The sequence below is a fragment of the Bombus affinis genome, chromosome 8 (assembly GCF_024516045.1).
Source record: "Bombus affinis isolate iyBomAffi1 chromosome 8, iyBomAffi1.2, whole genome shotgun sequence".
Lineage (NCBI taxonomy): Eukaryota > Metazoa > Arthropoda > Insecta > Hymenoptera > Apidae > Bombus > Bombus affinis.
In genome coordinates, this window is record NC_066351.1 from 1,614,704 (window position 1) to 1,638,194 (window position 23,491).

Here is a 23,491-nt window from a genome sequence, read left to right on the forward strand (position 1 = left end):
GTATGATACAAGCAACGTCGAATATTTCATTGAAGCGCATGCATAGTAAATCGTTAGGACGAAGCCATAGTAACTATGGAGCTTGTAAACATGCTTAACTCCTTGGAAGTAACCCTTGTAAAAATAAATCCATGTTTGTATGAAGTTTTTAAAAGAAGAGGCAAGTATGAGAAGGGCTTTAGAATGTCGAGATTGAGCTAACGTAAATTATAAATACAAAAAGAAATTGTAACAAAAAAAGAACATTTTGATTTGTTGCAATCTTTACTAAGTCGTAACACCAAAACGATACTTTGGTTTATTCTATTAATTGAAAAGTTTTTAAGAGAAGAGGCAAGTGTGGGAAGGGCTTTAGAATGTCGAGATTGAGCTAACGTAAATTATAAATACAAAAAGAAATTGTAACAAAAAAAGAACATTTTGATTTGTTGCAATCTTTACTAAGTCGTAACACCAAAACGATACTTTGGTTTATTCTATTAATTGAAAAGTTTTTAAGAGAAGAGGCAAGTGTGGGACGGGCTCAGAATGTCGAGATTGAGCTAACGTAAATTATAAATACAAAAAAAGATTGTAGCAAAGAAAAAACATTTTGATTTGCTGCAATCTTTATTAAGTCGTAACACCAAAACGATACTTTGGTTTATTCTATTAATTGAGAAGTTTTTAAGAGAAGAGGCAAGTGTGGGAAGGGCTTTAGAATGTCGAGATTGAGCTAACGTAAATTATAAATACAAAAAGAAATTGTAACAAAAAAAGAACATTTTGATTTGTTGCAATCTTTACTAAGTCGTAACACCAAAACGATACTTTGGTTTATTCTATTAATTGAGAAGTTTTTAGGAGAAGAGGCAAGTGTAGGAAGGGCCTCAGAATGTCGAGTTTGAGCTAACGTAAATTATAAATACAAAAAGAGATTGTAGCACAGAAAAAAAACATTTTGATTTGCTGCAATCTTTATTAAGTTGTAACACCAAAACGATACTTTGGTTTATTCTATTAATTGAAAATAATGTTTCAAGTGCATCGTGATGACACAAAGAACGTTTAGTATCTGGTGAAAGCTATCCCAAGTCATAGGAAATAAGTTTTTCGAAAAGCGATACGAAGGTGGTACAAAACGAGAAGACAATAAGCTGACAATTGGCTAAAATGAGAATAATAAAAGAACGAAGTGGAAAAATAAGGTAACTTGGAGTGACGATTGCAATCGCTCGAAAAATGAACGAAGGATCGTGATCGAAATGGACCAGGTGAATGTCATTTTCACGCGAACGAGTTAAGTCTCGTTTTGCTCGTGTACGTACTTCGGTGGCTGTAGCTGGTCGTAAAGACGAATGTTTATTTTTCGAACGAATGGTTATTAAGATTCTTCGACGTTTTACGAGCCCTGTTAGTCGGTTCGGTTTCACCATAATTTTGAAACGTGTGTACCCGCGGCGTTAATTTCTCTTAATTGGATAGAAGGTCGCAAGATGAGAATGTTGGGAAAAAATCAAGTATTTCACAATATTAGAATAGGACATTGGAAACGTGCAACTTATTATTATCCAACAACGAATTATTTATTTGCAACATCTCGAATTATAACAGACTTCGTGAGAAACGCCAATTAAAATCCCTTAAAGACAATTCAAAGATCAAGAACGTCCATGAATCGTTCATTTTTATACAGAAAGTCTGTCAGGGTGTCGTTAATAATATTATAATTAATGCGACATTAACCGCACAGGAAAATAAAAACAATTCATTTCGATGGTCAATGATATTTCAATTAATTTATTTAATTAGTTTGTTCCATAAAATGTCCCTTACAAGTCGAATCATGTTTCGAGTCGTTAATTGCTCTAGTTCAGGGTCGACGGATCGATCGTGATCGAGGATCTCGATCTTACGAGGACTTTCGAACGAGAACCGCGATCGCGAGACACGGAGAAAGGAGCACAACAACGACTAACAAGGAATGCCAATTCACCGACGAATAGATCGTCCAATTAGCAATTTACCAATGCTCGGTATATTTCAAATAGCTACGGGGATTAGATGGATAATACCAGGGATTTTTTCGCGAACAATCATACCGGCTGCGAGAATATTATTGGGTTGGCAACTAAATGATTGCGGATTTTGTCATTAGGTGGTAACTTAGTTGCCAACCGATCTATACCGTACAATAGAGCGATACTGTAGAAAGCAAATTAAATAATTAAGAAATTATCATAAAACGAGTGGTTGACTGGTTTTACAATTTTATTTTAAAATTCCCACTTCATGTTATATTTTTCGATGTAATGACTTTCGTAATGATAACTAAAAGAATAATATAATAAATTTTATTTTCTTTTTTATGTATTCAAACTAAAAATAATTTTGCTTCAAGGCTATCAATCAAAATGACTGGTACTTGTTAAAGTATAAAAGGGTCCTGCGATCTGTTTATCGAACCCAATTAACCATTTTCCTCATTTTGTACAATTTGCCACACGTTTTTAAAATTTTTACCGCGTATCATTCGGTATGATGATATCAGTTATTAGGAAAATTCCGATCGATCGTTAAATGCTAACGCTAGAAATACCACAGCAGTCAAAATGACTGGTTCTACAATTTTATGAATGTGTCAACCCTCGTTTAAGGATCATGGTCCCAGAGGGATCAATAATACGAAAAATGTACTACATAACGTGGAATTGCTTCTGTAAGAAAGTAATAAATCAATAAATATAAAGATATTCTATTATTACGTATTTTTTCAAGACCAGTCGTCTTCACTGGTTAGAAATAGCTTCGCGTGAACTATCGATTTCTAGTGTTAATTCAATAAAATAATCCAACTGTTAGGATTTCAACTGTTCTTATATACATACACTTTCTTTCGCGTAAATTATAACGTAAGTGAATGCATATTTTAATATATGTAAAATTATTCGTATAAACGAGATGCAGATAAACGAGGTTCTATTGTATAACAAAATTGATTAGATGCATACCAGTGCTAATATTTTATATCGATGATACCGCTTGGGCAAAGGTAATCAAAATATCGCATACTCATCGAGTTTTCAAAACGTACCTAAACTCTTTAGAGTTTCGAAGCTATCAAGATTTCCAAGAGCTATAAGCTTCGAATCATATTCCAAGAGATTCGAATTTTTTGAAATTAAACAATTAAGAAATTATCATAAAACGAGGATTTGACGAACTGATAGAAGCTTTCTCCTTAGATTCCACCGCTAACAATTTTCCTGTCTTATTCAATGTCTAAGTTTAGATAATTACGTACAACGAATAATTGCCTTATCTATTAGATAACGCTCAAAATTATGTAGTTAGTAAAAAATGAGAATCCAGGATTATGCCACATATATTCGCAATCGTTACGCGATTCAATCGACTGACAGTACGTCACGTACCTGTTCACAAGCGCACAGCTGATGTCAGCGAACGAGAGTGACGTCAACAGGTCGCATTGCTCGTTATCACGGGTATTGCGATTAGCTGGAATAATCTCGAGGCGTGAAGAAAAGCAGCGGCGAGTTACACGGATACATTCTTGCGAAACGAGCGCCGGGAAAACGACGTTAGGCAGAAAAACGACAGCTCTGAATGCACACGTAACGTGACCGTATTGACCAGAGATTTTTAGTGTAACGTTCGTTCGTGCCACGTTCCTCTAATGTAATGCCGTATCCACACTGGAATTCCCGAACGATTTGCAAACAGTTCGGCGATTATACCTTCACAGAAGTATTTCACGACTTTGTAGACATTATAGAGAAACAACTGATGGTATCTTAGAGATAATAACAAAGATACTTTTCAGACAATTTATTTCTGAGCTGTCTATTTCTTGCTGTCCTTTAGCAAACATTTCCAACTATTGTAAAAATATTTATTTATCTTGTTCTATGGAAAAAAGTATATAGCATAGTGTATATAATATGTACATAGTTGTAATATAGTATATTAATAATAATTATCATTCTCTACACTTTTGTACATCTGTAAATCTTTTATGTACAAGTCAGTCTTGTATCGATATTTTGAAGATATCCGGGTTAGATCATAAGACGCTGAAATATAAAAAGAATATAAAGTGGACGTTTTTAGAACGTGGTAAATACGTTATCTGACAATAAGTTTGTATACTGATGGTGGAATGAAAGTAAAGTCGTGACCATGCAACATTCTGTAAACAATTTGCAAATACATATGTAGACTTATCACGAACATGTGCTTTGAAGCAGCTTCGGTGAAAAAGATATATGTGACAAGGTCATAAAATCGGTCAGGTGGTAAAGTTTACATGTCCCGAGATCCGAAACGGTAATTTGAGACATACTGGAGGAGATAATGGGCTCGAGATTCGAGACTTCTTGACTCCAGACGTTTCTTTCTTTGTAATATAATCCGGATATGCCGAGGTCGTAAAATCAATCAAGAGTGAAATGAACATGTTTGGGACAAGCGAATTGACAGAAATATGAGAACGAATACAGTATACAGTATACAGTACGACGAACACACGAATATTTTTATTTTTAACACAAAAGGTATCACAGTATTTACATACTAATTGATTAGGTTCGAGTATATTGAATTTCATTTAGCAATACTTTCATAAAACTACCACAATCCATTGCTATAAAAATGAGATGTAGAACCCGATAAGAACCGCTTAGTCGGAAAATAAAGATACGTGCCAATACCTTTTGCAGCCACTGTATATACAGAAGATACGAATATTGTTATAAAATTAAATAGCAAAGAGTAAAAATAAAGAATAAATCATAAACGAGGTAAAATTAAATTGGAAGGGAAGTTAGGCTGGAAGGTCTATCGCTGATTTTAGACGCTGAAAAAGAAGTTTGAAAAGGTCTAAGGGTAAATGAAAAGTACTCTTATTGTATCGAATCTAAATCTATGGCCGCGGCATAACGACGACCATGAGGTCGGCGACGACGCGACGGGTAAAAACGCGCGTTCTCTCGATGACTGGAGCGTTTGCACAGCACGCTTCGACTCACTTTCTCGCCGTTGCATTGCACGCCTCTCTCTAATCGTTGACAGCGAACGATAATGGAAACACCGGATTTGCATACAAATGCCGCGGTCCTCCGCGTTCCTCCATCGACGAGTTCACCGATTAATCGACGACGGTCGATCGTTTAACGTCCGCCAACCGATCTTTAGAAACTCGACAGAGAAATGTCGCGATTCGATAATGAAATCGTGTGTAATAATGGGTAAAATCAAGTTCGATATGTATTGGATGAGTTCATGATGACGAATTTCAATATAAAAATTTCGATTTATGAGATTCGGTTATCGCTTACAAGAGATTATGTTTCATTTCCTGTATTTATCAAGCACTCGTATCGCACAAGATTTTAAACCATGGAATGAGTTCTGTATATATTTTCTGCGTGTGTTTTCGCCATTTCTGATTGAACAAAATTATCTATTATAAACTTTTGCCAAGATTTCTATAATTAAGAAATGCAAATATGGAAGATTTTTTAACAACGTAACGCTACAAACAGCAAATCACAGCTATCGTAATCTATGTCTCGCAGCCAAACAAAAATTCCGACGATACTTGAAGTATAAAATGGTCGTAGAAGTTTAGAATTTATTTCACCAACGTTTAACACTGTTCCTCAAAGCGTAAATGGCACTAAACAGCATAAGATTCGATTCTACTTAAAAGTATCTCTTTATCCTACTCCTCTTCGAAGTTTTCACGAGACATTCGAATCTCTTCAGTCACATTGCAAATTTATTTGCGATATGCACTTGACGAACATTGTCTTGACAATACGTACAACGTGTTTTGAAATTAATGGTAACAAGTTCAGAACGAGAAAGTTATCAGATATTGGAAAGTAGGAGATCGATTTCAAAGGCTCACCTAAGTGTATTATTACAAGTGGCGCACAGGTTTCCGATTGACAGTTAGATAGGCACAAAGACAGTAGATTCTCCTTTGTTTCTTCGCGGCGATCTTGTACTGATCGCGTCTGTTGGTTCCACGAAGCATTAATCGATGTCTATGGAATCACCAGATAAGATTAATCCGATTATTAATAGAGAAGAGATAACGGAAGTGAAGTCTGTACGTCGATGTGTCCTTTCTTATTTCAATGTGTGTCGAATGCTTATGCACAAAACATTTGTAATTCGTATATTTGACTAAATGCTCTCCTATACTCAACAATTTACGAACATATGTACATAATTAAGTTTTTCAGAAATAAAATCGATCAAATTTATTTCTCACCAAATTTCCAATTTCACTAGTACGAACGTACAAAATATTCCACTTTTCAAACCGATCAATAAAGAAACTATTGTCAAATGATTTTGACGAATCGATAGAAGTGACAAAATCCAGCAATCTTATTTAACTAATACGAAATACCTCTAATTGTACGTATTTGCATATGGAATAATAATAAACAGTTGCGTAAACGCCGTTCAAAATTATGCAATCAGCAAAATATGACACAAATACACAGTCGAAGCCCATGTGATCCAAGTTCAAATCTCCTTAACCCCTTAACCTACAACTAAGGGCATAGCCCGTAGTACGATGATCGTGTCAAACGTAAATATTACGGGCATAGCCCGTACTAGGTGATCGGACCAAACGTAAATTCTCGAACGTAAATCGTAGTTTAAGGGGTTAGAAATACCTCGAAAGACACCGAAAACTTTCTATTCTCTTCTCAAACCTATTTACAATATCCTCTCCTTTTTATATGCAATCAAAAGTAAAAAAAAAAGTAGACAATTTGTTCATCGAAACTGGGAAACTGTCGCGCGAAAAGTACAGGTCGATTAAAAGATGGAGGAAGAGAGAGAGAGAGAGAGAGGCGAGCGGCGTTTTACTTGTGCAAGAGTTCGCTGTAAATACCGTGTGCATGCGAGCGGGCAAGTCTGCGGCTATGCGATTACCGTTGTAACTTTCTTAACAGTGCAAAATGCAGATATTCGAAAGATTACATGGTAGACGGGCAAGCAGGCACGCCACCAAGAAACGGAGCTTTCCCGTATGTGGCGCAAGTTTCCTTCTGTTCGCCAACGCGCTATCGTCAGCGCCACGGAAACTACGAGCAACGCAATGGCAATGCGTAGGGCCTCTTTCACATGACAATACGTGTATCGCGATATATATATATATATATATATATATATGGAAAACGAGGCCGATAATAAGATAGGTAGGTGCTCATGCAAAACAGTATCCGCCTAAAAGGATAGCTAAATGTGGATCGTTTATTTGATAGCTGAGAAATCGACAGAGAGACTGACACGAGAGAAAACCGACTAAACTGAGCGATGCTACAATTGCCAAACTATGTTGTTGGATATCTTTATTCTAGCTTTTTCTTTTTTTTTCTTTTTTTTTTGTACGTGGAGAAATCCTCATGGACACTCCGCCGCAGGCAACAGCAGAGCAGTGTCTGACTTGTTCTATCTATCTGGGTTGGCAACTAAGTGGTTGCGGATTTTATCGATACTAGCTAATGACAAAATCCGTAATCACTTAGTTGCCAACGCAATGTATAAAGAATACAAAATATTTATTAGAATGAAAGTCTTCGTAATTAATGTTTGGGCGACAAAAAGAGAGCCAAGTGCGAAATAAGACTGTGCATGGAATTATTTGTGAAACTATTTAAAACTGTAAGACAGTTTGGATGCGTGGGCGAATCGCTTGATCTTCGAACTGACGTGGTTGCTGAGTTTTTTCGGCTCTCTGACCAGCAAACAGCGCAGTAAAAGCGGAGGTCACCGAGAGAGAGGCTTTTGTACTTACGCACTTACGTAAAGATATTGTGCTTGCGTGTGCATATTATCGGTGAATTCTAACACGTATGAATACTAGCATTTGTCTCTATAGTTTGTACGGATTGAAAGGAAGCCGCATAGATGAAAAGAAAATCGCCGGCTGTTAATCAATCTGATACTGAAAATCAGTAGTACGTTGGCTGTATATCATAAGAATCGTCGTCTGAACATTTCCACAAACGATAATAAATAATCGATGTCCACCATACGCGTATCGCGATTACTCGTAGTGCCGTGTGAAAGAAGCCTAACGCTTTGGATTAGCCCGTAAATCTGAGCTGAGATTCGCGGAAACTCTATTTCTTTCGACGACAAATCATGCGTCGTTTAAAGAATCGTTTAGAGGAGCGTTCGACCACGATACATCGCGATTACTTCGCTTGCCAGACGTGTTTCGCAATCGTCGTTAAAGGTTCTTTACCATAGTCGAAACGATCGCCGTTACGCCGTTGTTGTTGCATCACCGTGATCAACGTTACACGCGATACTATTGCCAGCTATTATCTAGGCGAGAGCCGAGTTCCGATGCGTGCAACGATACCGAGTCTACCATCGATTTTTAAGGATATTATTGTAGTTTTTAGCGACCTTCTGCTTGTTGGTTACACTATTTGGCAGAACGTACGGATATTTGCAAAGAATATTTTTATAAATTCTATGTACACAAGTTTTAGGATATCTGCTATCTTTAACAGGACTTTGATGTTTAGCAGCTAAGTGATTGCGGATTTTGTCATTAGACGGTATTGACAAAATCAGCAATCACTTAGTTGCCAGCCCAGTGGATTCTGAATCTTAAATTACGCACAATTGTTGCGTGTTGAATTACTAGTAATATGCTATTTGGAATTCTTTATTTCAAAAACTGATTTCCTGTGCTTCTACAATCTCTTGCTCTTTAATTCCTGTCACTTCAAGCCACACAAATTTCAACAATCAATCGGCAATTCAGGAACTAAACCGATCGATTCCACCGATTAAACGCTAATCGTATGATCCGTTGCTAAAATCGAGAATTATTTCGTGAAGAGAACATCGAAAAGTGAAGTTTGTCTTGTTCTAAGCGATGAAAAGACAAATTTTAGGATAGAATTCCGAAAGTTTTGTGAGCCGAACTACCTACTTTCGAAAATTTGTCGGTAATTTCTTTAATTAGAAGATTACACGAAGCGTAATTGTTGCGGAGGATCGATCGACAAGTAATTCAAAATTAATTTGATACACGAGATCCTAGATATTTGATATCATAACTCTGTGAACTGTGAGAAACTAGACAGAAATAACAATCCTCGCGCAATCTTTAGCTGACTTGTTCATCCGACGATTCTCGACGAGTAAAATCCTTCCAATGAAAATGTAATCCAGTGAGTCGCTAGCTACACTTTGGACATCTATGCTTTAGACCTGTGCGGTTGCTTTTATCGTAAATGTGACTCGAGAGTGAATGTATGAACGAGAAATACTGGTAATTAAGAATGAAAGGTACATCTGTAAGTGCAAATGAAAAGCATGGGCGAAGAAGGCGGCCGAGCAAAGTGTGTGAAATGTATTATAACAGAGAGCAACCACGTGTATTGTGATCTTTCTATTAGTTTTACAAGTCTTAGCATTGAAGTCGTTTCTCCTATCAGCCGCTCTGTCAACACCCACAATTTTCACCCGGTGAAAAGACAAAAGAATTATTGAAACTTATAATATCTAACTATTTATTCACGGATATCGATCTCTTTACTCTTAGATTATCAAATAAAAGCAACTATAACAACATTGTCTTGAACAACATTCATATAACGTATCTTTCGATGTGCTGTAGAAAATTAGCCCTCCAAATATATTTTTGGATCGTTATCGGTAATTGTTTACAAATAAAAAATAATACTCCTCGGTGAGTACTGTGAGACCTGTGAACGCAAACCCAGTTTGCATTCGAATGAATGTTTTAAAAAATTCCGCACATTATTCAATTATAATTAATATAAATATTGTAATCAAAATTATATTATTTCTGAGATGAATAAAGATTGTTTCGAATGACTTTAATATTATTATTTACACGTCATTGCAGCATTTAAAATCTGGCACTTACAAACTTGCAAGTCGAAGTATGATGAAAATAAGTTGGAGTTGCCGGTCGATATTCACAATTAACACATTGTTGATTTTACCGAGAATTTATCTCATGTCACCGGCTATTATTTCGTAATTGCATGTGCAAGTAAAACGATATAAATAAACTTTAATAAATTGTATTTATTATTCAACGTTTAATATTTCTTTTACCTACGATAAACAGTGTAACAATCACCTACGTGTAATGGTACACAACAGCTTTTGCAAATATATCTAGTTTAGCTGCGTTTTCCTTTTGAAGTGCATACTCTACACGCTCTAGTCGGATTTGTGTTTCTGCCAGTGACTATTTTTCCTAAGACGTGGTTTCTCATTTGTCCGGAAACCTGAAGGGTGCATCATTATAAGGAGCTGTTTTAGAAATTCGAGAAGCGTCAGGTGCAATGCTGCATTCTTTGGAATCCACAGTTATCCATTCTCTAGCTACTTCCAGTAGAAATTTTCTGTATCTTGTTTTATTTTTTGGCAGATAGGTACAGTACGTTTTATATGCATTAAACAAGGTGCAGTTTATCAGAAAAAACGCTAATTTTTCGACCACTTTAAAGTTTTTCGTAAACTACTGCTGTTCGCCAAAAACTGACCTGCACGATCTACCCCTTTCATGCGCTTATTGTATTGTAATATGCACGTAGATTTAATGATATTTTGCTGGTCTAATATCAGACTCACTATCTTCTGATAAAGTATCATTTTCCAAGTCACCACAACTTGATTCACAATCACTCGGACAATCAGATAAAACGTCGGCGTAATTCATTGAAAGATTCTTCGTTGCTACGTTCCGTCATCGTTGACATTTTTTTTACAACAAAGGACAACTTGACGGGTCTTATAAGCGAGAGACACAGCTTGAGGTATGCTGACCAACAATTGCACTGTATCATCTCCGATAGCGCGCTGAGAAAACGACGCTGATGCGAAAAAAAACGCATCACGAGTTTACTGGTGGTCGGTCGGCAACGTTTGGCCATGGAAACACCAGTTAACTCGTGACCGGTCAACAATGTGTTAAAAGTCGGAGCGTTAAGGGTTAGTAATTTTGATTTACGCATGCCATGAAATGAAAGACGTTGAAAATCTCCGGTTTACACATTATTCATAATGAATACGACGAATACACGTCAACGGTAAGATTGTCGTTCGACCTAGTGCGTCATCGATGCGGTTTCTACGGTGCAACGCGAAAAGGTCACCGTGTAGAGACACTGTTGGCGTTCTCTCGAATCTGTCCATACTGTCCGTAAGTACGGTCCTGGCGCGATTACGAGAGCGAGTATGGAGCTCGTTCCACGGCTAAACTGCAGCTGCACTTAAGCCTCGGCTCCCCATCTTGCATTTCCGCATTGTCCGCCATTCTTTCCGCCTGTTTTCTTTTTTTTGCCGCGACGCCGCGATCGCCGATTTCTCGCCCTCGTACACTCGCGGCCCATTGTTGCGAGATACGTCCCCCGATTTCCTGAATGAATTTCCAACCAGCGTGCGTTATTCAACGTACCAGCACAGGTTTTCAGCCTCTTCATCGCTCCGCGTTTTCAAGGAAAGGAACATCATGCAAGCGACACAGCTAAAATCTTACAAACGCAGATAATACGCAATGCTTTTTAAGTTGATTTGAATGTTTTTCACACCTTATACGGCGTAACATTTATGCATATTCGAATTTTATCGATAGGAAGTAATTTTCGGGCTCGTAGTCTTTAAATGACTCGATGAAAGTCGAATTTCTCTACTACACATTCTATCTGAATATCTTAATTTCGTTATACGCTTAATTTTTCAAGAAACGAGTTATTTAATCTCGTAAGTTTGAAAAATTAGGAATTTCTAAAGCGATTATACTTCTAACAGCATGATCGCTATTTCATTTTGTTCTATGATTTTTCAGCGTTGTCTTTGTACAAGAAAGACTGTCTTTCAGACACTCGGCTAACAATCACAACAAAAACTTAGATGTGTCCGAGTTAGTACATGAAAATTAAAGAAGGCGTAAGCCAACCAATAAACCACATCAAATAAAGAGTAGCTATGTATAATAAATTCATACATACATTCACATCGTAAATGTCTACTCCTCTCCAGTTTCGATTAGGTAACTCTACATATTCTTGACAAGTTGTCAAACTTGATGTTCTCTAAGATAAAGTGTCTATTCTTAATCTCCGTCTGGTTTAGAGTCACAGAGTCAACCTGATTTCAATTTTATCGGGAATTTAGTGCACAGATTCCGCGCGTCCCGACTCAAACTCAAAAAGTAACGCTTTATCTCCATAAAAATGGCGATCTTCGAAAAAACGGAAAATCGAAATGCGATATCGGTTGACCGGATAATAACGTGGAACGAGCGTCGCGCTAACCAGCTGACGTTTCGAAGGAATCGTAACATGCTGCGTGAAACGGAGATAAAAGAAGACACGACGACGACTGGCGAAGGAAAGGAAAGGAAAGAAAGAGAAAGTCTGAACGCGAGCAACGGCAGATGTAAACGAGAAGCTTTTACCTTTAATGGATTCGCCCCGGAGCCATCGAGATCTTCGGGGTTGAAAATACTCGGCAGTAACGAAGTTTCGTAACGAGCAGCGGCGCTAGGCGCGCGCTACTCGACTGCGCCAATTTAAATTCGAATTGCACTCCGCCGATCGAAGCCGTATTAAAAGTTGTTTTCGACGGTGTGCCGGCATGAATCTTCCTCGGGGTCGATCTTTGCCAAGCTACGCTAAAAATGTAAACCCCAGCCTTCTCTCTCTCTTTCTTCCTCTCTTTCTCTCTCTGCGGCTTCGCATATCGCGACGCGCCACGTTCTGTCACGATCGAATCGTACCACGGCTCCAAAAATATGCGTCGACTCGCGGCTTTGTCTCCTTTACACGCCACGGACTTCTAATTAAGTAAGACATTGCAGTTACATACATCTGTCCGTGTGCGTACCGTGTGCATCTATGTGATAGCTTTTACTGATTTTTTAACGCTTCTAGATTATTGCAAATATATAAAATATACGTGTTTGTCTCAAATGAAACTCTTCAACTCTTCAAAGGCTGACATTGCGTCAACGGAACGTTTCATTCGCGATTTTTCCCATCAATGTACGTTATAGGATTCAGTTTCTTTTTATTCTTAAACACCAGAGTTATTAGGTTGGCCGAAATGTGTCTTCCTTTTACAGACACGTCTTTTACAACGACGTATCTTTATGCAAACGTGAAACCTAATCTGTCGAACGTTGTGATCTTTATTTTGATAGAACAAAATGGATCATACGTAATTCGATAAAATAATATAAAACAGAAAATGTGCACCCATTATTTCCTTACAAAACGAAAGAAACTTTTCGGACGAGCTAATACATAGATTTTATAAAGTATCGATATCAAATTCACGGAACTTGTTTCAATGTTTTAACAGAACAATACTATCTATAGAGACGTTTTCCGCTTGCAACTTAAAAAATATGACAAAAATATCGACCTTTTAACCAAATTGCGGCAAATGTCCAAAACTTACAGACGAACGCTGTATGTGTTTTATTAATGGAATCTAAAATACCACTGAAACACGATTTGAATTTGAGATTATAATTACCGACGTAGTCTATTCTCAATCAAAGCGATAAATCTTTTAGCCGCGTATCTTTGCCTCATCGAATTATACTTTATACGTGGCTCGTCGCGGGATATCCACTTCCTTAAGAAACAACGCTTACAGCGACTGAGTTTGATACGAAAGCGCCAGCCGCCGTGCAAACAACATAGCCGGACAATTAACAAAAGAATACACATTTCGCGTTTCCCAGTTGCAGCGTCATCCAGCCTCTGCCATATCGAAGCCAAGCCTGCGTAAAATCGACACAGGGAAACGCAGTTCGCTGAAAGCAACTTGCCTGGTACAACAGCGTATCGCGATCGCGTACACCACGTCTGTAATAATACGTACCAAGAGGAACTGGCGAGGAGCAGCGTACGTGCACACGCGCGGCTTCTGCAACCTGGATCCTATCAATCGCTGTACACGCGTCGCGACGGTACTCGTGGAACGACACTCTGCATGTTACACATCATCAAACTATAAAGAGAGAAACACAGAGGAAGAGAAAGAGAGTCGAAGGAACACACAACAACTAACCACCGTGGCTCGTCGTTGACTAATCACTGAAACGTTATCTTTAACATTTTCTTCGTTTCTTTCCATTAAAAGGCTCACAAGGAAGAAGGCGACGACGACGACGACGACGACGATCACTAGCGCAACTGTAACGAGAATATCGATGTAGCTGCGAAGCACCCACTCGCATCGGCCAGTGGATTAAGAAAACCGTGGCGCACGCGATTAAACGCGCTGTACAAGGAAGTATAATAATTGCGTAGGTACCGAGCGACGTTAATGGAACGTCTTGCCAGCGGCTGTAGCGCGATCCAAGGGACAGCGTGTAATAAACGTGTACGGTTTCTCGTTCCCTCCTCCGTCGTCTCTCTTCGTCTGCCAGCACCTTGCATCCTCGCTACTCTGTCGCTCTCCTCGCTTTTGCCTCTCTTTCTGTCACCGATCTCTCATTCCTTCGTTTGCTTCTCGTACGCTCTCTCTTACTCGCTCGCGCTCTTTCAAATACACACAACGTGGTACGAGCTGTGGCCTCTTCGTCTCGTATACACGCACGCTACGCTTCCTCTCGGTTGCGCTGTTGCAGCAGACATATGCCTGCACGCGTGCACACACGAACGCGACACGTAGTACGGTTAAAAGGCGCAGAGACGAGAAATCGCCTGCGACTGGATTCCACGAGCCGGCCAACAGGCCACAAAACTTGGCCGGGGCTCAAAAGAATCGTCTCCTCTTCATCCTATCTCTTGTCCTCTCTTTCTAGTTCTCTCGCGATTCCACGCCATCTTTATCGTTCTTGGTTCCGCACCGTCTCCGTCCCTCTTTTCGCGCGCTCTCAGGATCTTCGTTGCAAACAAGCACACCACCACCGAGACCGCCTTTTTCCTCTTCCTTTTTCACCCGATCGTCAGTCCCTTCTTTTATCGCGTTTCCTCCGCAACCGTCTTCCTCCGTCGTGACTCGACTTTTGCATTCTGCACCGCCGAATTACTGCTTAAAGGCTGCTTCTTTCCACGCCACAGAGCTGCTCCATCAGAACAGCATCAGCAGAGGAACAGAAGACGCTTGGTCGCTGATAAAACTGCACGTAAATGGCGCTGATTCGCGAAAAAATTAACGAATCTTCTAGGATCAATAGTGGTGAGCCTGTATTTTTCGATGCTTAACACTAGAACCAGTCAAATTGACTGAGTTTACAATTTTATTTTAAAATTCTTACTTCATGTTGTATTTCTTCCCACAATAATGTAATGACTTTCGTAACGATAACTAAAAGAATAATATAATGAATTTTATTCTGTTTTGTACGTATCCAACTGAAAATAATTTTGTATCAAGGCTACTTATACCAATACCAGTCAGAATGACTGGTACTTGTCAAAGTGTAAAAGGGTCCTACAATCTGTTTATCGAACCCAATTAACCAGATTCTTCGTTTTGTACAATTTGCCATACGTTTTTAAATTTTTACCACGAATCATTCGATATGATGATATCAGTTATCAGGAAAATCCCGGATCGGTCGCTAGATGCTAACGCTAGAAATACCACAGCAGCCAAAATGACAGATTCTCTACAATTTTATAAATGTGTCAATCTTCGTTTAAGGATCATGATCCTAAATGGATTGATAATACGAAAAATGTACTACATATCATGGAATTGCTTCTGTAAGAAGGTAATAAATCAATAAATATAAAAATATTCTGTTATTAGGTATCTTTTCAAGACCAGTCATTTGGACTGGTTCTGGTAGAAATAGCCTCGTGTGAACTATCGGTAATTCTGGTGTTAAATTCGGATAACATTCTTATTTTTGCGTTACGCAAATTATTCAGAGGACTGCCATCCGTGTCGTTTTAATCTTTCTATTCGTCCTAAAATGATTATAACATGTCAATTATCTAGTGTGTATAATTTCTTTAATCTCTATTTCCATACTTGGTTGATGCAACGAAATAGTTGGTAATAACGATCCTTTAATTGTTATGAGCTGTGTATTATTCACGATATTAATGAGTTGATAAATTGCAAGACAGATAATGTAATAAGGTGACTTGTAATTTATAAAATGTACGCGTAAAACGTCGTTTGGTTTATTACTTGTCAAACTTGTACCTATTATGCAAAGAAATGTATTAATCTATCGATAACTTGTAGCTACGTGATAATACACTGGGCATTTCTAAATTTATTAAAGGCAGAAGTAACAGGAAAGAATATTCCGCATCCGTTCAAGTGGAACGGTTGTAAAAAAAAAAAAAAAAAAAAAAAAAAATCGTAGGTGATGTAACTAGAAACGCGAAAAAAAAGTAGTGGAAAAATGTACACCGTGCGAGCTGCAAGCTAACTGGATGTTAACGCGTGAAACTTGCTCGAAATATAAGAGGTGAATCGGCGGTTTAATTTCCCGCGCCAGTTAGCCGGTAATTCCGCCTGCTAAAAAGTTGAAAATCAAAATTTAAGCCGACTATTTAAAACACGAGCCATGCTCTTAGCCACGAACGATATCGCCCAAGCTCGCAGTGGATCCGAGACAAAAATCAGCGAGGAGAGCAAGCAGTTTCGTATTCGGCGTGGAACGAACGAAATAAAAACCGATTTATCGGGAGCAGGCGTGCAATTAAAAAGCACTCGTAACTCGTTCGGCCTGCTGCGTTACTGTAATTTTCGCTTATCGATGGGCCGCGAATGCGTTTGAAAATAAACGAGAAAGAATCGCCGCGCAACGCTAAGTAAACAATCGCATGATTCCCAACGAAATTATCGTACAGTACACACGTTCACGCACTGGAATCGATGTTTCATTTGGTTCGACTGTTTGATAGCGCTGAAATTTAACGCTAGAACTACCAAACTCGTCAAAATGACGGATTTCGATATTTTTCCTTTTTTTATTTTTTTTTTTGCAATTACTAAATGCATAGAGGTGTTTCTGGCAAAGTTAATGTTGATTTTTATTGAAATCGAAGTACCAGTGTATTATTGTCTTTAATTGTAATTTTATTTGCAAATATTTATATACATATGTATATAAATATGTGACCAGGCGATGTCAGTGTTAAGCAATACCTGAAAAAAGCTTTGAAATTCATGCGCTTTGTTCACACACACACGCACACATATCTGATACTCGCTACATAAACTGAAATTAAATTCATAAAGTGAAAGAATTGCACCCATTGCACCCTGAATACGCTTTATAGTATCGCTCGCGTTAAAATTCTGCCATGAATCAAATGTACTTAAAATCCTAAGCTAGGATTTCTAAATATTATACATACAGACTACATATTTTTAAATCCTCCGAGGTTCTATAAAACAACTCCAACAGAAACACCATATCTGTCTACGAAAAAACTAACACACTCGTGTGAAAAGTTTACATTGCGATTTATATTACGATACAATATTGCGCGTTTTATCTTCAACTGATTAATAGCCGATAATAGACTACACTATTCGCAAGAAACAAAAGCTTTTCAAACTTTCGTATTCTTGAGAAGATCGAATAAACACGATGCGTCAAAGTTTAATGATAAGCTTTAATAACAGGTTTCTCAATTTTTTCACGGAACGCCGATTAAATTACTTCTTTCGTAATAGATGCGTCAACCCGCAACCTGCTTCGGGACAGCGTTTCCACGCTAAGAAACTATAAAAAGCTGCGTGCAGCTCGACTCGTATCCGGGTTTCCTCTGCTCGCGTAGCCGCCACAGGCTAGGAAGGCGGAAAATTATCCCTCGAAACTTCCCCACCGTTGTTTTTCTTCCCTCTTTTCTGCCAGCATCTAATTTTCTCTCAAAGCCGTCCACCCACATAACATAAACTTTTTTGATCCCGGAACCAACTTCGTGACCATATAACATGCGCGTACATGATCACAGCGCTTAAAAATCTTACTGATTTTGGATCTCTTAGCGAGCCAGGTAAACGATAATAACAACGATAACCAAGCTGCGTTTTACAACATTCAGCTAACGTTCTATTACAGCGGTTCCTTTAACTCTTTGCCTATTATGTGTCGTGTAATTCCGATTAATCTGTCGATCGTTTGATGAGGCAATAGAGGCTGCTTAATTAACACTAGAACTACCACATCAGTCAAATTAACTGGTTTCACAATTTTATTTTAAACTTCCTACTTCGTGTTATATTTTTTCCGTAATGATGTAACGACTTCCGCAACGATAACTAGAAGAATAATATAATGAATTTTATCTTGTTTTTTATGTATTCAAACTGAAAATAATTTTGCATCAAGGCTACTTATACCAATACCAATCAGAATGGCTGGTACCTGTCAAAGTGTAAAAGGGTCCTGCAATCTGTTTATCGAATCCAATTAACCAGTTTCCTCGGTTTCTACAACTTGCCACACGTTTTTAAAATTTTTACCGCGTATCATTCGATATGATGATATCGGTTATCAGGAAAATTCCAGATCAATCGCTAGATCGCTGGGTGCTAACGTTAGAAATACCACAGCAATCAAAATGACTAGTTCTACACTATTATAAATGTGTCAAATTTCGTTTAAGTCGATCATGGTACCAGATGGATTAATAATACCAAAAATGTACTATATAACACGAAATTGCTTCTGCAAGAAAGTAACAAATCAATAAATATAAAAATATTCTAATATTAGGTATTTTTTAAAGACCTTAAAGAAATAGTACTGTTAAAGGAAATTACATCATTTTAGGTTATTGGATAATTAATAGTAAAATATGTAGATGCATAAATGTTATTTTATTGGAGGGTATTTCAGTATTTGGGAAAGCAAATTGGCCGATTCTAGTTTTGTAAGTGTTTGAATTACATTATTCAGGTACATGATTAAGAGAACGGTTGTAATGGATCTTTTATAATGAACTAACGTTCTGAAGGATACGTCGGAATGGTCAAACATGTATATAGATTATTATGAGAATCGTTACATCTTCAAATGTTTTATTCATCAGGACACGCATCCTTAGTAATTGTAATCTAACGTTTAATTCTAGAGGAATAAACGTCTCGCTTCCATAAATTCATTTATCACGAAGAGATGACAGAAACTTGCAAGGTAAGTTTTAAAAAACCATATTCGTAGCACGATCTTCTTTCGTTTTTCAATTTTAGAATAGATCGATGTTAATACCGATCACGACAAAATTTTTCCTTTTCCATCTCACACTATTCTCAGTCTGTTGCATGTTCGTGGTAGACATGGTAGGCAACAAAGAAACCGTTCTTAATCCTCTTTACCTAAGAATCTCCAAGAACAATTCGACTCAGCGTATCTAGAAACATAAACCTTGCCTATCCTATCTCGCGAAACTCAACATTGCCACAAGCATCATCGACTCATTGAAACATCGAAACGTAGTTTCCTTCGCCTTAAACTGTTCCGTGGGTGCGCGTAGCGAACAGGAACGCGGTATTCCGGTCGAGATTTTCCTTAATCGAAGAAGGGTCAGGAGGATGGAAAATTATCCCTGGAAAGCTTGCTGGAACCCACCCTCTTCCATAATATTTCTCTCTTTCTCGGCAACGATCGTTCGTATCCAGCGTCGAACCTGTCCCGATTGCCCGCTTCCTTCTCGTTTTCGTCCCGGGCAACCCACCGCCGGAGAGAGGCCGGTTTCTCTCTTTCTCTCCGGACAGTCGGTCGGGTTCCATCGTTTTCGCGTGTGTACGTGGGCAAGGCGCTCGATATTTCAGGCCGTCGCCCACGAGAAACGCAGTTCCTGGGGGCGTGTTCCGCACTGGCATGGTCGACGCTGGCCGGCCGGCGTTACCTCGGTTCGTTTACACCGAACGTAGAAACGGAGAGCTGGCATAATTTCCGGCGGAGACGGTGGCGTGCGCAGCTAACGCCGTTTCATGCGTCCGCAACGATTCCACCGGCTCTCTCTCGTTGTACCTCGCCGCGCCTGTCCCTCGGTCTCGTCTTCTCCCTTTCTCTCTGATTTCCTCTCTATACAGGGTGTTTCAGAAAATTGCTGCAAAATTCCAAGTGGCATTCCTCGAAAGAAAGAAGGAGCCTTCGATAAACGTGGATTCGAATATCGGTAGTTTGAGATTTATAAGACGTTCTCGTAAGAGTATGGGTTACTGTATGTTATACTAGCTTGTCCGAAAAGTTTCTTTTGTTTCGTAAGATGATAATAGACGAACAACAATTTCTGTTTTATATCATTTTATTGAATTAGGTGTGACCTATTTCGTTATATTTCTATTATTATGTTTGCGCATAATTCAATAAACTAATATAATTGCGCGTCTATTATTTCCTTATAAAACGAAAGAAACTTTCCGGACAACCCAATACTTGGGAATTGCTAAGATATATTACCTATTTGCAGAAGTTATACGACAAGGAAACAACTATTGGTCATGCACGATTCTCTCCACGGGTGACATGGCTGGCAATTCTTCATTCGAATGCCATTCTTCGACAGCTTATGTCCGGATGTTTGTAAATTTCTTGCGCAACTCTGCTAGAGGAAGGTTCACTGTGCTAGATTCTAACTTCCGGCGAAGATGGTACGGTGAGTGTAAAAAGGATTCGCACAGCGGCCAATTTTGACAACAACTTTGTAGAAGTTTAAAACGCTTGAAACAACAAAAGACGTGTACATATCTATGGAAATCTTCAGAATGAACTTGCTAAATGTTGAGGTTATTAGATGCATAAAGAGAGAAAACGCATGGATAAAGTGTAAGGTAGAAAATATATTTTTAATGGTGAAGTGTACTAATAAGTAGGAATACAGTTTGAGCTGGTCCAAATTCGCACGCTAGCAGGGTTACCTTATAACTGAAAAACCCCGAAGCTAACGTGGCCTGTCTATTGTTTATGGTCTGCCTTCGTGTCAGTCTTTCGTCCATATGCTGTCGATGGCTTCAGCGCTTGAGAAAACTAAAAAGACCAGATGTAGAGTTTTCGTAGAAATGGTGACCACTTCGACATTAACCCTTTGAGTGCTGTGGGCGCATATAGGTGTCTGGCGAAAGCTATCGGTGTGGACTAAGGACATATATATGCGCTTTCTGTAAGTGCCCGGCATGGGCTAAGGACGCATGTATGGGTTTTTCAATTTTTCCGAACACCTACGCAGAAGTGATACTATTACGTTTGTGTGAAATAAATATAAATGCATTCCTTACGGCAGTAAACAAATGCCAATAGTGCCTCGTTATTGTTGAAGTGGTCACCACTTGTAAGGAAACTCTACATCTGGTTTTTTTAGTTTTCTCAAGCACTGAATTTTTCACACACAACTAAATTATTAACTTGTGTTATATTTACTAAATTTAGTTTTCTAGTTTATTGTTTTCTAGTTTATTACCCAAATTCTAGTTAACTGTAAATTTCAATGTTTATAATAAATAATTAAAAATAACTAAAAAATAACGCTCTTGAATCATTTAATCTCGTGCTAAAGAATTACTATAACTTATTACGATTTGCGCTTTGAATAGTCAATCAACAGAGTTCAGTCTAACGAAAAAGTATTCCGTCCACAGCGATCGTCAGCGCTAGACGCGCGCCGTCCGTACGGACGACATAGGCCGCGAGGCACTCAAAGGGTTAAAGAAGAAAAAACAATATTATCTATCTATGGTGCGTGTACCGAGACACAGATGATCCGCAGCTTTAACATTTCTCTGCTGGTTCCTAAGAGCAGTTCGGCGTAAAGTTTGACACCAATTTTCTGATACACCCTGTATATATATGTACATATATCTCTCTCATCTTTTGCTAGTTCGCCGGCAGCTTCCAACGCGCGACTCGCCTCGGGTCCAACGTCGCTGCTTGCTTTTAAGGTAGCCTCGCGTAGTATTCGCGGCTCGCTGCTCCTTCCCAATTAACCCTTTGGTGACACTGGCGCACTCAGATTAACTCCGCTAGGAGCGTGCGTGTGTCCGTTTTTGTTGTTTCGTCACGTGTACACGTACAACACGCTGAGAAACTTTTCGGTGCTATAGAGCGACGCATTGGGTGGGTGTAGCGGAAGTGACATTGAGTTACGTATCCTAAGAATATAGCGAGTTGTTGAATTTTGAGAAGCTTAGAATACACGAAAGAAATAATAATAAATTGTACGCTTTAATTAATGAAGCTATAGTTAGTTGGCCTCATCGATGAGGCAGTCGAGTGATAGTAGGAATTTTTATGCAGTACGTATAATACGTTGTATTTAAAGAAATTACGCGTGACACGGTGACAAATCATAAGAATAATAATATGCAGAGAAATAAAGTACGATAACATAAGAGACGCAATTAATAAAATTCGCAAACCTTTTACTTAAACGATCGTAACTGTTGCTTTCAAAATTCGGAAAAAAATATGTCATGATAATCCATCGCAAATTATCTCTAAACATGATCTTTTCAACATTCTCAGCTGTATCCTTTTAGATAATTCATTTTTTCCCGGCAAGTACGCGAACGATGCTAATTTATGCAAATACGACAGCGTTTTTCAACGTTATTAAGAAACAAAAACAATTAGTAACGATAGGATAAAAGAGCAAAGAACGACTGAATTGACGTTTGAGTACAGTTCGCGAACATGTTGGATATTACGCAGAAATTCCTGAAATTTCGATCAGAGTTCACGCGGAGAACAGTTGGAGAACATATTGGAAATTACGTGAGAGCATAGCAGCATACTACTTAAAATTTCGACTAGAGCTCGAGGTCGCAGAGCAGACAAATACTGGCGTGAGTCACGATTTTCGGAGCTTCTCATCCTCGAACGTATCCGAAAAGACGAGCAAGTTACCGATTCGAGTCGCGTCTCGGTGGACTGTGACGCGCACGAAGCGCGAATTTTAAAATCGCTGCTCTTGAGCGGCCAGTGTAAGAGACACGGCTCGCGGAGAAACAAAGGGTAAAAAGTAATGGGATTTGCATTCGGATACGAAGTGAATCGTCGCGAGGTTGGAATAAAAGTGGTAGAAACAAGAGCTACGAAAAACGAGCAAGAGAAAAAAGGTGTATGATATGCACAGTTCCACCAAAGTATTCAGACAATTGTAGATACCTTTTACGAATATATTATTTGTTATACGAAAGATCCTGAAATTTCATTGATCGCGTGATGAGACTCGACTACGGTAAACGCATTGGTCGAATCTGAAAGAAATTTGAAAATGTGCGTAAAATAGAAAGAAAATATTTAATGGAGTTATACACTTCACAGAGGTCGTAAAGGTATTTAAAGAGTCAATTTTCAACATTTTGACACTTACTGTATTAGCATGGCTGTTCATGCTGTATAATTTTTGTTACTAAATATACTTTTGCGATAAATATCTTGCTAATGAAATTCCAAAATGTTTTATACAATACATATAATATGGGCATAAAAGTTTTCTGTACAGTAGCTGTTAAATATTTTCGTGAGAAA

General features: G+C 38.5%; 1 protein-coding gene across 21 annotated transcripts in view; it reads right to left on the minus strand.

The window, feature by feature from the left end:
• LOC126919367 (bromodomain adjacent to zinc finger domain protein 2B-like) overlaps window positions 1-23,491 on the minus strand; it is a 211,586-nt gene that overhangs the window by 130,868 nt on the left and 57,227 nt on the right. Inside the window, exon 1 of one of the 21 annotated variants that reach the window (XM_050728448.1) lies at window positions 13,918-15,110. The exons of the other annotated variants lie outside the window; for them this stretch is intronic. The gene's annotated coding sequence lies outside the window, so the exon portion shown is untranslated. Of the gene's footprint in view, window positions 1-13,917; window positions 15,111-23,491 lie in introns of those variants that run through there. 21 annotated transcript variants of the gene reach the window in all.